The 12,841-nt window shown below is 29.5% G+C and overlaps 1 protein-coding gene across 1 annotated transcript in view; it reads left to right on the top strand.

Annotated features, from left to right (window-relative positions):
* The first annotated feature begins 4,994 nt into the window (after positions 1-4,994).
* LOC126738994 (potassium voltage-gated channel protein Shaw-like) overlaps positions 4,995-12,841 on the top strand; it is a 131,872-nt gene continuing 124,025 nt past the window's right edge. Inside the window, exon 1 of the mRNA XM_050444520.1 lies at positions 4,995-5,389. The gene's annotated coding sequence lies outside the window, so the exon portion shown is untranslated. The remainder of the gene's footprint in view (positions 5,390-12,841) is intronic.

The following is a 12,841-nucleotide window of genomic DNA, read 5'->3' as shown; positions in this document are numbered from 1 at the left end:
GAATTTACAAAAAATTTAAGTGGTTACAAACTGGTCTTTTATAAATGAAACAAAAGAAGCTGCAAGAAAAATTGTTTAACGTGTTTCAGAAAAAAGATTTTTATTTATTATTATTTATAGCCGAGAATCCAGACCAAAATATAGAGTTATCTTAAAAAAATAAATCAATGCCAATTTCATAAAACTTGTCAGGGATATAAACGAATATGTTGTTCATTAAATCAAAGATTTTCAACTATTACTTGATTTTTACAATTGGATTAGTCAACAAACAAGTATAACCATGTCCACTTAAGTTATGCTTTTTTTCCAAAATTAATCTCAATTTTCACAATTTTAACTATTTAACAAACACCGACATTAATCTAATTTACATTAAATTCAAGTGGGTTATTAACTATTTTTTAATAATTAAATTAAAAAAAGGTTGCATGTAAATTAGGTTATTTACAATTTATAAGAGATATTCTAGGTAAAAATTAAACCTGACTTAAAAAATTCATAAGAAATTAAATCAAAACCAATTTACATACAACTTTTCTGAAATATAAATAAACCTCTAATAATAAAATCAAAGAAGTCCCTAGTCAAATGGACAAGAATTTAAAATTCTACTATACCTTCATTTATATTAATGGAATTAGTCAATAATAAAGTATTTATCATGTCCATTTAAATTATGCATTTTTTAAAAAATTATCTTAATAATTACTACTTAAACTTTTCGACAGATTACCTTTAGAAATTTGAAGAAAGGGAATTTAAGTAAAGTCAAACTTAAGTGAGTTATAAACTGATCTCCTAAATAGAAAAGAAGCTATAAATAAATTAATTTAAATTTTTTATGATGAAATAACTTATAGCAAAGATTCCAAGGGGCAAAAATTTGACCAAATGTATAAATTTGTCCAATTTACTTAAAATTTATCTAAGATATAAACGAACGTTGCGTTAATAAATTCAAACAGGTTGCAAGTCAATTGGACAAGAATTTTAAGCTTCAGTGTATACCTTCATTCTATTTGAACTACTGATACCAAAATGCCAATCATATTCCTTTAAATTTTCCATTTTTCTAAAATTCATTTTAATTATTAAAGTTTTAATTTTTCGACATACACCAAATACTTTTTTTTTTAATAAAATTCTTAATTTCAAAAATTCATTAAATCCAATCAAATCTAATCGGTTATAAACTAATTCCTTCTAAATAAAACAAATAAGGCTACAAGTAAATTGATTTAATATATTTTAAAATTAAACATTTGTAGCAGAGATTCCAAGCAAAAATTAGAACCAATTTACTTAGACCTTGTTTGAGGTATAAGTGAACCTTAATAAACTTAAGCAGGTTGACTGGCACAATTGGATAAGAATATAAAGCACAAAAACCAACGTGTCAACCATGTCCATTTAAATTATGCATTTTCTCCAATATTCATTTTAATTATCAACATTTTAATTTTTCGACAAACATTGATAAATATTAGTGAAAATGTCTGAAATTTAAAACATAAAATCTAAGATCGGTTATAAACTAATCTCTTTTAAATAAAACAAATAAGGCTACAAGTAAACTGGTTTAATATATTTTAAGATTAAACATTTGTAGCAGGTATTCCAGGCAAAAATTAGAGCCAAATTAACAAAAAAATTAAATTAGAACCTATTTACTTAAACCTTATCTGGGGTATAAATGAACTTTAATAAACTTAAGCAGGTTGCCAGTCAATTGGATAAGAATATAAAGTTCAAAAAACAAAGTGTAAACAATGTGAAAATAGTTTAAAAACATTTTTACTATTAGTAAAAATGTCTGAAATTTAAATAAAAAAAAAATAAAAAATAAAATAAATGTAATCGCTGGCATACATTTTTTGTTAAGTATCGAAAATCAAATCTGATAGAAGAATCAACATCCTTGTCGAAAATTACATAAGGGAGCAAAATATTACAACTAAATACTAATATTAGCAAGTATAATAAAAGGCACTCACAAAATTATTATAAATGTCAAACTACAAAAAAAAAGCGAAATCTTTGAAACTGGAACTAAGAGGTTAATAAAAAGTAATATAGATATAAAAAAGGTCATATTTTCGAATTTCGAAGAAAATATGTTCCAAAACGTTATAAAAAAAATCATAGGGCTTGATTACATTTGCCCCATGATTACATTTACCCCACTTCACCCTAATATATTTTCAGACCAAACAAATATAACAGAAACTCCATGCAATTTTAATAATTTGAAATTAATGGTCGTCAGCCTAATCAAAACTTTTCTGAAATATATACCAACCTTTTAATTACCAAACTAAAAAATAAATAAAATTTAATTAAATTTTAAAATGTGTGTCATCCCATGTACTTCCATTTGAATTAGTCGATAAAAAAGTGTTAATCATACCCACTTAAGTTATGCATTTTACCCAAAACTCGCTCTTAATTATCAAGATTTTTTACCAAAATTCTCTGATTAAATTAATATCACTTTACCCTAATAAACTTATATTAATAAATTTATGTATGTTTTTTTCTCATAATATTGCTGAGAAACCAGAGAGCCAGAGAGAACGGCCAAAACTATTAAAGATAAAACATAATTTTTTTTTTGTTAAACTCCAAGGAATATCCGGGAAATTAAAAATGTCCCCGGCGTATCCGGGACGGATGATGTCGCCTTAAAAAGCAGTTTAAAAATTATCCCAATTTATTTTAAATTAAGTCTAGCGGATAAACATTATGAGAGCAGTTTTTCCCTCTCTTTAAATCAATTTTTTCTTGTCTCATTTCTAAGACAAGGATTTAAATAATCAAAGGATTCGAAAAAGTGAATTATGGTTGCCTCTTAAGGCTTTTGCCACGAGGGTTTTCCAAGCAAACAAGTTTGTGACCTGATATTTTTAAACACGCCGGACTCGATTTTTATACGGATGAAATATTACCACAAGAATCTGGGAGACGTTCATTTTTGTTTGGTTTGCTTTGGTGAAATTTATGTTTGGGAACGAGGTAAAATATCGAAGTAAAGTCTAGAATTGTTTTTGGGAAATTTTCCCGCAACGTCATGGATTTAAATTAGGGACATTAACAAAATTACATTCCATGACAACAAAGTTAAGTTAGTTCTGCGAATTTCGGGTTAAACTTTCGGTTTATATAGGCGGACCAACAGAGCGATTGTCACTGATATTAATGTGGGTAACAGAGGAGCAAAATTGATTGTGTATTCTAAGGTAATTGTTATAAATGTTATGATTGTAAACGCATAATTTAAATGGGTATGATTCCCATTTAGTCTAAATTTTACTCTATTAAAATAGCAAATATATAATATTTTAGTTAATATAAAAAACAAACAATATTCAGAGGCTCTGAAATAAAGTGAAGATAGTAATTCGAATAATTTCTAATTGTGCTGCAGAATCAATGGTCTATTGTTAAAAAGTCCATTGCACTGCAATTTAAAATAAACAGTCAAAATGATTTGTCTCCACAAAGCGCCCTTATTAGAACATACCATAAAACAATAAATATTGAATGTGACACAAATTTTGTAGGCTTAGTTATAGATAATAATTTAACATGGTATTCACATGTTGATGGTATGGCAAAGAATTTGGCAACAGGGTGTTGTATGGTAAACAATCTTTTTTTCTTTTTTTTTATAGCCTTGTGTCGAGCACATTTAGCCACAAGTTCCAAGTGGAACAATGGTATTCATGTTGTATATGATGGCTCTTATCTCACAGCCACCTATACACCTATGTCTTTGTCTGCTTACATCAATTATTTTAATATCTGGGCTTGGAATGCTCATTTAATTTATTTATTTTTATATTTCTACTACCTAATAGGAAAGAATAGGACATTGACTTTTGAAAATTTTAGACAGGGTCACTCGCTTCTCGCCTTGGAGTCTAAGCAAGGCATTGTTTTAATGTAAGACTTTAAAAATTTAACAAAAATTGTTTCTAGTTTATTATTTGTGATAACTTCTACCATAAGGGTTGCGTGGCACATTGGAAATAAGAATAGTTTTCCAAGTTCCATGTTTAAAAATTGAATGGCTTGAGAACTGTTTTTATAAGCAAAAAGTCTATGAATCAGATCATCAATTGACTGATTATCACAATCGCAAATTTCTATGTCTTTCATGTTTATTTTATATATATATTGATTGAAATTACCCTATTCTACAAAAAAATCTAAAATAAGATATTGATAACAAATAAAAAAAATTCATAGATCTTAAAAAAAATATGGTGACACATATATTCAGGCTTCCAGGTCAATTTGTGGCTTAGTTGAATTAAGCTGAATAAAATATCTAGGCGTTTCTAGTAGTTTTTCTTGAAAACTTTGCCAGACATTAATTCCTGTTATTTTTTAGGTATTTTCAATTAGTTTGCACTGAATCACAATGAGAAACATGGGCAAATAATTATGAAATATTTCCCGTAAGGTAAACTATATTAATCTGAATTATGAATTATCATAAGTAAATGAAATTTTATCCAAATCCATAATTCAAATAGATAGGATTGGCACTTTATTACGCAAACCGTAGAAAATAACTAGGAATTTCTGTACTTCTTTCGGACTTTTCTTTGAAAATTGATTAAAATACATAACTTTTGTTAATACAATTATTATTCTATTAAACGAAATATAAACTATAATAACAAATTGGTACATAATAACTAGGGGTTTGTGCACTTCTTTTTTAGAAAATATGCAAAAAAACTCGATCCAATTTTACCGAACATTAACCGAATCCTGACGAGTTGAAAGGGCTTACCTCCTCACCCGCATACAATAAACGTTACAATACGTTTCCATTCAAATGCGATATGGATATACGAAAGGGGGTTACCTGTACCATATATACTTTTGTGTTCTACGCTACACGCAAAGCCCGAAAAGGGTGTTTCTCCGGATCTCCTTTGCCTCTGCGTCAACTTTCCAGACCTTTTCAGTCCGATCCAGTCTAGTGTCGGAGAGCGACGACGTCGCGCGTCTCGACGCCTTTTCTCCCCTCTCCCTAACGAGAAAAAACATTATTATTTTTTTCGGTCGATTTTATGATTTTTATTAGACGTGTACGCGACAACCTGTTTCCCGGATATACGGCTAGTATATTAGAGAAGGTTTTCTTGTTTTCGGAAGGATGGTACGGAAAATTAAAAGTGTCGCGGGTTAAAATATAAAAGGATAAATCGGGAAAAGTTATGGTTAGGAACTGATTTGTGCATATTTTTTTCTGTACCGGGGGGGAGGAGAGCGAGAAATAATCGATATTTCGCCTTATATATGGTTTAATACTGGAAAATCGGGTCAAGTGAACTTGGGTTATTATTAATCATGATGTTGGGAAATTTTCAAGGTGAAGCTTTTTTGATTTGATAATTTAAAATATAAAAAAGATTTATTGTATTGATATGATGAATGATAAAATGCTAAAAAGGGTCATTTATTACATTATTTATTCTATAATAGTGTAATATATTGCTAAAAATATAACACAATAAACCAAAAGTAAGCTTAGAATATGTATTAAAATTATTCTTTTTTAGGCAGGTATATGCACCAAGAAAGTACTTATTAAATCTAAAGAACTACAAAAAATATTAAGTGAATTTTGTACAATATACAAAAAAATTAAACAATATGTGAAGAGCAGTATGTATTAGGGTAAAAGAGGGCATTTTAAAGGCATAACTTTATTGAGTATGATGCCCGCTTTTTTACTGATAACATCAAAATAATGTTACAATTACAAAAATAAATTTATTATTAAATAAAATATGATTTTAGTTTTTTAAATAAAATGATCAATTTAAAATAATAATTTTGAAATGTTGGAAAAAGTTGAAATTTTAATCAAAAAAACTTTTTTTTTAAATTTTAGTTAAAATGTTTTAAATAAATTTATTAAATATCTCTTATAAAGTTTTTCGAAAACTAAAATATTTTTTTGAAAAAAAAATTCAAAAAAATTCCTTAGACACTCGTTAATTCCAAAGACAGAAAACTTATATTATTATATATTTTTGGACAAATAATTCCATAAATTAAATAAATATTTTAAATATATTTTTTAGGAAATTTCAGAATTTAATTAATGATTTTCAATTTGTCATTAGAAGCATTGTTTGAAATATTTTTCAAAAAAACTAATTTTAAATGCATAACTTAAAGGGACATACAGTAGTGGAAAAAAGTAGAGGAACATTTGAAAATACTTTATTTTTTCAAGCAGTGAATGTAAACCAGAAGTAAAATTAATTCCAGTAATTGATTATTACACAAGCAATTTATTATTAGGAAAAAAAACCTGTTTCCTTGTCGTTAATATTTTTGTATTAAAAAATAATTTTTAATAATTTTTAAAAACATTTTTTAATATTCGTTTTTATTTCATTTCTAATAAATAAAAAAAAACATAAGTTAATATTTTGTAAAGTACCCGTTATTCTTAATTACATCTTCACAACGTTTTGGCATAGATCTTATTAGCTTAGAAATAATCCCTGTATCCATATTCAATGCTTCAAACAATTCTTGCTGATTTTTATAAGATTTTCCTCTGATTTTAGAATCTAAAATGTCAGATTCTCAATTGGATTGAGATTAGGGGATTGTGAAGGCCATTCCATTACATTAATGTTTTCCTTTCTGAACCAAGCTTTTACGAACCGAGAAGAATGCTTGGGATCGTTACCCTATTGAAATAAATGTCTTAAAGGCATAGTATCATCAGCATATGAAATCATTTGACTCTCTAATATGTCCTTATATTAAAACCGGTCCATTATACCTTCTATTTTATACAGGGGGCCCATACTATAGCCCGAAAAGCATCCCCAAACCATTACTGCTCCACCACCATGTTTCACTGTTGCACAGGTATACTTGGGGTTGAGTCTTTCATTGACAGGGCGTCTAACATACACAATTCCATCACTTCTGAACAAACAAAACTTGGATTCATTTCATTCGCTCCAGATTACCTTTTTCCAATCATGCTCTGTATGATGTAGATGCGTTTTGGCAAAACTTAAACGGGAACGTCTACTTTTTTTTTACAGCAGCGGTTTTTTGGCAGGTCATCTGGCAAACAACTTGGCCTCTAATAGTCTATTTCTCACCGTCCTCGAAGTCACGTTTACTGCAAGCTCTTCGGATATGCGATGCTTTATCTTATTGGATCCCAGAAAAGGCTCATGTTTAGCAATTTTGATAATTTGTTTATCGGTATATGGAGTGGTTTTTCTACGTCTCCCTGATTTTTTCTTAACGGATAAATCACTATTTATATGAAACTGCCTAATTATACGAGACACGATAGATCTATCTAACCTAAATGTCTGTGCAATAGCAATCTGCTATTGACCACTTTTGTATAAATCAACAATTCTATTTTTAATATCGACAGATAAATGTTTACCGCAAGGCATCTGAAGCAGCCAAATACCGTCAACTTATCAGTTTAAACTAAGGACCTGTAGCATGGCCAGCTCGCTCGCCGGATTTGATAGCTCTAGACTTTTTTTTCATAAGGCTATTTGAAACAAAAGGTGTACAAATCTGAACCTGCTTCAGTCTTGGAATTATGATATACAATAACGAATATTTGTAGAAATATCGATGTTAGTGTCTTTCGATGTAGGGTAGTGCTAAATGTTCGCTGTGAAATTTCAGATCGACTGTTCTTGTGTCAAGAAGTTCAATGCAACCCTTTTCAGCATCTTCTCAATTGAACTGAATGTATTTACTCGATATATCAACTTAAATGTTATTGTATTCAGGTAATTATTAAATGTACCACCTTTTTGTAGTAGATAAAGATATTGAATTTATATTCTAGGGTTATAAAGTAATCCTCGGAATCTTTGAAATGATGTGCCACAAGACCAACCATCTTGAAATTTTCATCTGTCAGCTTTGTTTTAAAACATAGTATTCATTCATCAATTGCATTACCTTAGTTTTCAATATTTTTAATTGAAATTAAAAAAAAAACACTATGTTTAAGGTAAATTTAAAATCTTATTTAAAATAATGATGAATACAGGAATTTTTGGAATTTTTAGTGAACAATTTACAAGGAGATTATTAATTATTCTTATTTCGTCATAAAAAACATAAATTTTAAATAAGTGAAATTTGAAAAAATGCTTTTTTCATGCATAACTTTAGTAAATATGGTCGCCATTTTATTAAGAAATTAAATAAACTCTTAAGATAGATGGATGAGTTATGTATATTTTAAATTTTACATAGAAAATTGAAGTTTTTACCAAATAGTGGAGATTTTGATTTTTTATTTTCTTTCCCTAAAAACATCAAGCTCAACTGATAATTTGGAAATTTTGAATTAATTATTATATACTCCTTAAGAATTCTGTAGATCAATTCTATTCATATTTCATTGTTATTAAAAAAAATAACTCAAAAAAATAAATGATGATAGTTGAGGATGGTTTATATAAATTTTTTAAAACCAAAGTAGAGGTACCAAAAAATTATTTAATCCATAAATATTCTTAAAAAATGGGAACTCTCTTTTTAAATTATAGAGTATTTAATATAGGTTCTAACAAATAAGCCAAATCTCCGACTTCTCTTATTCATATTTAAAAATAAAGCCCGGCAGTCTAAATTTGTGATTACTTATATAGAGGGTGTTTTTTTTAGAGGCGAAGAACTTTAAATTGAAATTAAACACAAAATATTTTATTGATATGAACGAAATTGATACGTGGCGTAATCTAGATGTGGTCGAATTTTCACATACTCTTTCCAGTACTGCAGGCTGTATTTCGGCAATCACGCGTCGTATGTTGGCTTCCAAGTGCTCAAGTGTTTCGGGTTTATCAGCGTAGACATGCGACTTAACATAGCCCCAAAGAAAATAATCTAACGGCGTCAAGTTGTACGAACGAGCTGGCCAGTTTACAGGTCCATTCCTCGAAATTATTCGTTGCTCGAATGTCTCTTGCAGTAAATTAATTGTTTGGCGCGTTGTATGGCACGTGGCACCGTCCTGCTGAAACCACATTTCTGCAACGGCTTCCAATTGAGGCAAAAAAAAGTTGGTTATCATGTTTCTGTATCGCTCAGCGTTTACTGTAACGTTCTGACCATCAGCATTTCTAAAGACATAAGGACCAATGATTCCACCGGCCCATAAAGCGCACCAAACGGTTAGTTTTTCTGGATGTAACGGTTTTTCGCCGATAGCTCGTGGATTCTCATCCCCCCAAATTCGGCAATTCTGCTTGTTTACATAGCCATTTAACCAAAAGTGTGCTTCATCACTGAACAAAATTTTCATATGAAATCGTGAATCAACAGCAATCTTTCCTTCCGCCCATTCAGCTAATGTACGGCGCAAAAGATGATCCTGGGGTTTCAATTCCTGGACAAGTTGAATTTTATATGCTCGCAATCCAAGATCTTTGCGCAAAATTTTCCATAAAGTGGATGGACTTAAGTTCACTTGTTGAGAACGACGACGAATTGACACATTTGGATCATTATCAACACCATGCTGCACAGCAGCTATCGCTTGTTGCGTGCGCACTGTACAACGTCTTACGGGATGCGTATTGTCGACTAGAGTAAAAGTATTGCGAAAACGATCAACAGTTTCTCGAATTAATCTCTCTGAAGGACGAATATGAGCACCATAACACTTACGTAATGCCCGATGTGTTTCTCGAATAGAACCATGTCTTTCAAAATAAATTTAAACAATTTGGGAACGTTGCTCCGGCGTGAGTCTGTTCATGATGAATTGCCAAACCAAACTAATCTAAAAATAACCCAGAACTGTCAGGTCGACTGTCATAAAAAACAGTGTTGCCAAATGAAAGTTCTCCGCCTCTAAAAAAAAACATCCTTTATTTATTGAACTAAATTTTAGAGACACCAATTATACTGTAATCAAAGTTAGAAAGATGATCCTAAAAAGAGTTAAACCAATAGGTGCCAAAGAGATCATAGAAGAAGAGTAGATAGGATAAAAGAAAAAAAAATAAAATAAATGCAAAAATAGCCTAGAGTATTCTTCTAAGATATCACTTTTTCGTGAATATATTTTTTGTTCGTGTCTGACTATATTATACAAAATAATGATAAAACCGACTTTAAGACACCCAAAAATAAAAAAGTAGGGTAGTGGTAAAATTTTTAAATCTACTAATGTTGAGAAAATACAGTAGAAAATTATCGTAAATACAAAGATCTTTATTAAAAGAATAATTGAAAAAAAGCAAAACGAAAATTAATCATCGATCAAAAAAAACTTTAGTTACAATATAATATTTTATATATCTACTTTTATGCAAATTATCTAGACTAACGAAAATTAAATTTCCAGTTATACTAGATTTATTTCATATGCAAAAATAACTTATATTATATTGATGTATCATTTCACTATAGAATACATAAAATTCATAAAATATACAGTTTACGTACACTTTAAATTTTACGTAAAAGACATTTTTCGACTTTATTGGCTTAATTTAAATCGACATTATTCCCATTTCGCCATAAAAAAATTTTAAGTGAGCAAAATTCAAAAACATTTTTGTTTTTAACTGTAATGGATATGAGTTTCTATTTTAGTATTCTTTAAATTTTATTCTGAGTATTCTTAAAATATTTATATTTTATGCATAATTTAAAAGCAGAATATTCTTATTTTAAATTAACGTATACTTTAAAATAATGATAAACGGGATGAATTATTTATTCTTTTAAATGCATAATTCAAATGAATTTAATTCTCATTTTATTCCTAGATGCATTAAACTGAAGTCACAAATTGAAGAGGAAGAGGTGATTGGATCTTTTGGTTCACCTTTGCCATGATATCTTCAGGGCCAGTTTCCTCCTATTTAAAAAATGTTTGAAAGAAATGATTGTGAAGATCTTATCTAAGATTGAGCGCTATTTGATAAACCCACATTGGTTAATTACCTAGCCGATGCTCTATGTAGGAAGTTAGTCTTTCGAATAATACTAGGGATTAAACCTTATATCCAGTATTTGTTAGTGATATTCCTTGACAGTTAGATAATTAGAATTTGCCCTTTTTTTGTAGGAGCACGAAGACACTTTTTTTTTGTTTTCTCTCTTCCTTCCAAAGATTATATTATATACTTCTCGAGTATATAATAAATCTAGATTATAATATAAGGGTGTCGAACTGTTTAGGAAAAGCTTCTCCTCCTTAAAACACTCTGCTAATATTGTGACCCGGTGCTTTGATATTTTCAGCCTGTTAATAGCCTTTTAGTTCAAATACTAATTTTGTTTATATTGAAAGAAAAAACTCTCCTGATTCTCGATAAAACCACATATAATAATTAATCAAATATTATAATCAATAAATTTATTACATGTTTACACGGTTGGTTAGCCCGGATTATTAATTCTATAAAACGTTTTTTTCCCTAGATCCAGATTAAACATCTGCTCCGTGTTTGCCCGTTATTCCACCCGAACGATCTGCAAACAAAGATCGAATCCGGAAAAACTAAACACAGGATTGTTTTTTATAGTAACAAGACTAAGAATAAATAGCCATTTAAAAGGCTATAAAGGTCGTTTTCTACTATATGCTTCATTAACCAAGAAGACTTTAACGTGTTTATATAATAAAATAAGTTATCCTAAACGATAACAGGATACTCAGTAAATAAGTAGACGCCTAAGAACTCGTTTAGCAGACTAATCTCTTTTCCTCGACTGGAAAACTTAAGGCGTACGGGATATTCCGTGACGGGGTTGAGCCTTAGCTCCGGTTAAAGTGTCCCAGGCTCCAGTAAATTCCCTTTTAATCCATTTTTTACGCACTTGAGCCATAAATTGTAGACTCTCGGGAAGTTTCCAGTTTTTTTACTCATAAATAAATGATTGAAAATTTTCACAGCAATACACTCTTTGAAAATTGATATGCCTTAGAAATATTATTAATAACAGAGAACGTTGTGTCGCCTATAAAATTTGAAATCGCGTTTTATAAACCGAAGTAAAAATTTTATACAAGAGCCTTCGGGATGGGAACAATCTAGCTTTCTCTCGCTATCGCATCCAGAGTTTTTATGAGGCCATAACTCTTTAAACAACATACTAAAGTTTTATTATAGGGCTTCTGATCTGCGTGAAAGGAAACGCATCTAACCATTATATATTCTTTTTATATGTAACTTACTGAGCTTACTCCAGACTGGAGTATTAAAAAGTTTTATTCTAATTTAATGTACTTTTAGTTGAAAATAACGTGCTGTGAAAGTTCATTTAACGGCCCAATGGTTCTTTTAAGGCCGGTTTTCGAAGTAATCGGATTGCGGTTTAACGTCCTTTGAATTTATTTGAATGATCGGTGTTATTTTTGGGTTTGTCAGTAGACTTGTGGGTTGTTCAGGGGAAAAGATTCGTTTTTTGGATAAGTCAAATGAAAATTAGATTTTTTGAACCTAATATCTAGGAAAAGATTATAACTAAACAGCAAGAAATGTAGAAATTCGAATTTTAAAAAAGTTGTTAGACAGATTCGTGATCCACAAAAACCAAGAAACTTCCAATTAATAATATGAAAATTTAAACCAAAAATTTCTGGGTTTCAAGGGAGTAAAAACTGTGAAAATTTAAATCCAAAGTCTTTAAATTGATTTTGTGCATGTGGAAATATTTTCCCTACAAACTTTCTTAAGGACTTTAAGTGAATAAAATAAAACTTTGTAAAATATCGATCTCTGGATCTCGATTTTCTACATTATGCATTCATAAAAGAATTGCAAATAATTAAGAAATGCTTCTG

The sequence above is a fragment of the Anthonomus grandis genome, chromosome 1 (genome assembly GCF_022605725.1).
Source record: "Anthonomus grandis grandis chromosome 1, icAntGran1.3, whole genome shotgun sequence".
Taxonomy (NCBI): domain Eukaryota; kingdom Metazoa; phylum Arthropoda; class Insecta; order Coleoptera; family Curculionidae; genus Anthonomus; species Anthonomus grandis.
This window is presented reverse-complemented; position numbering and strand designations above follow the sequence as displayed.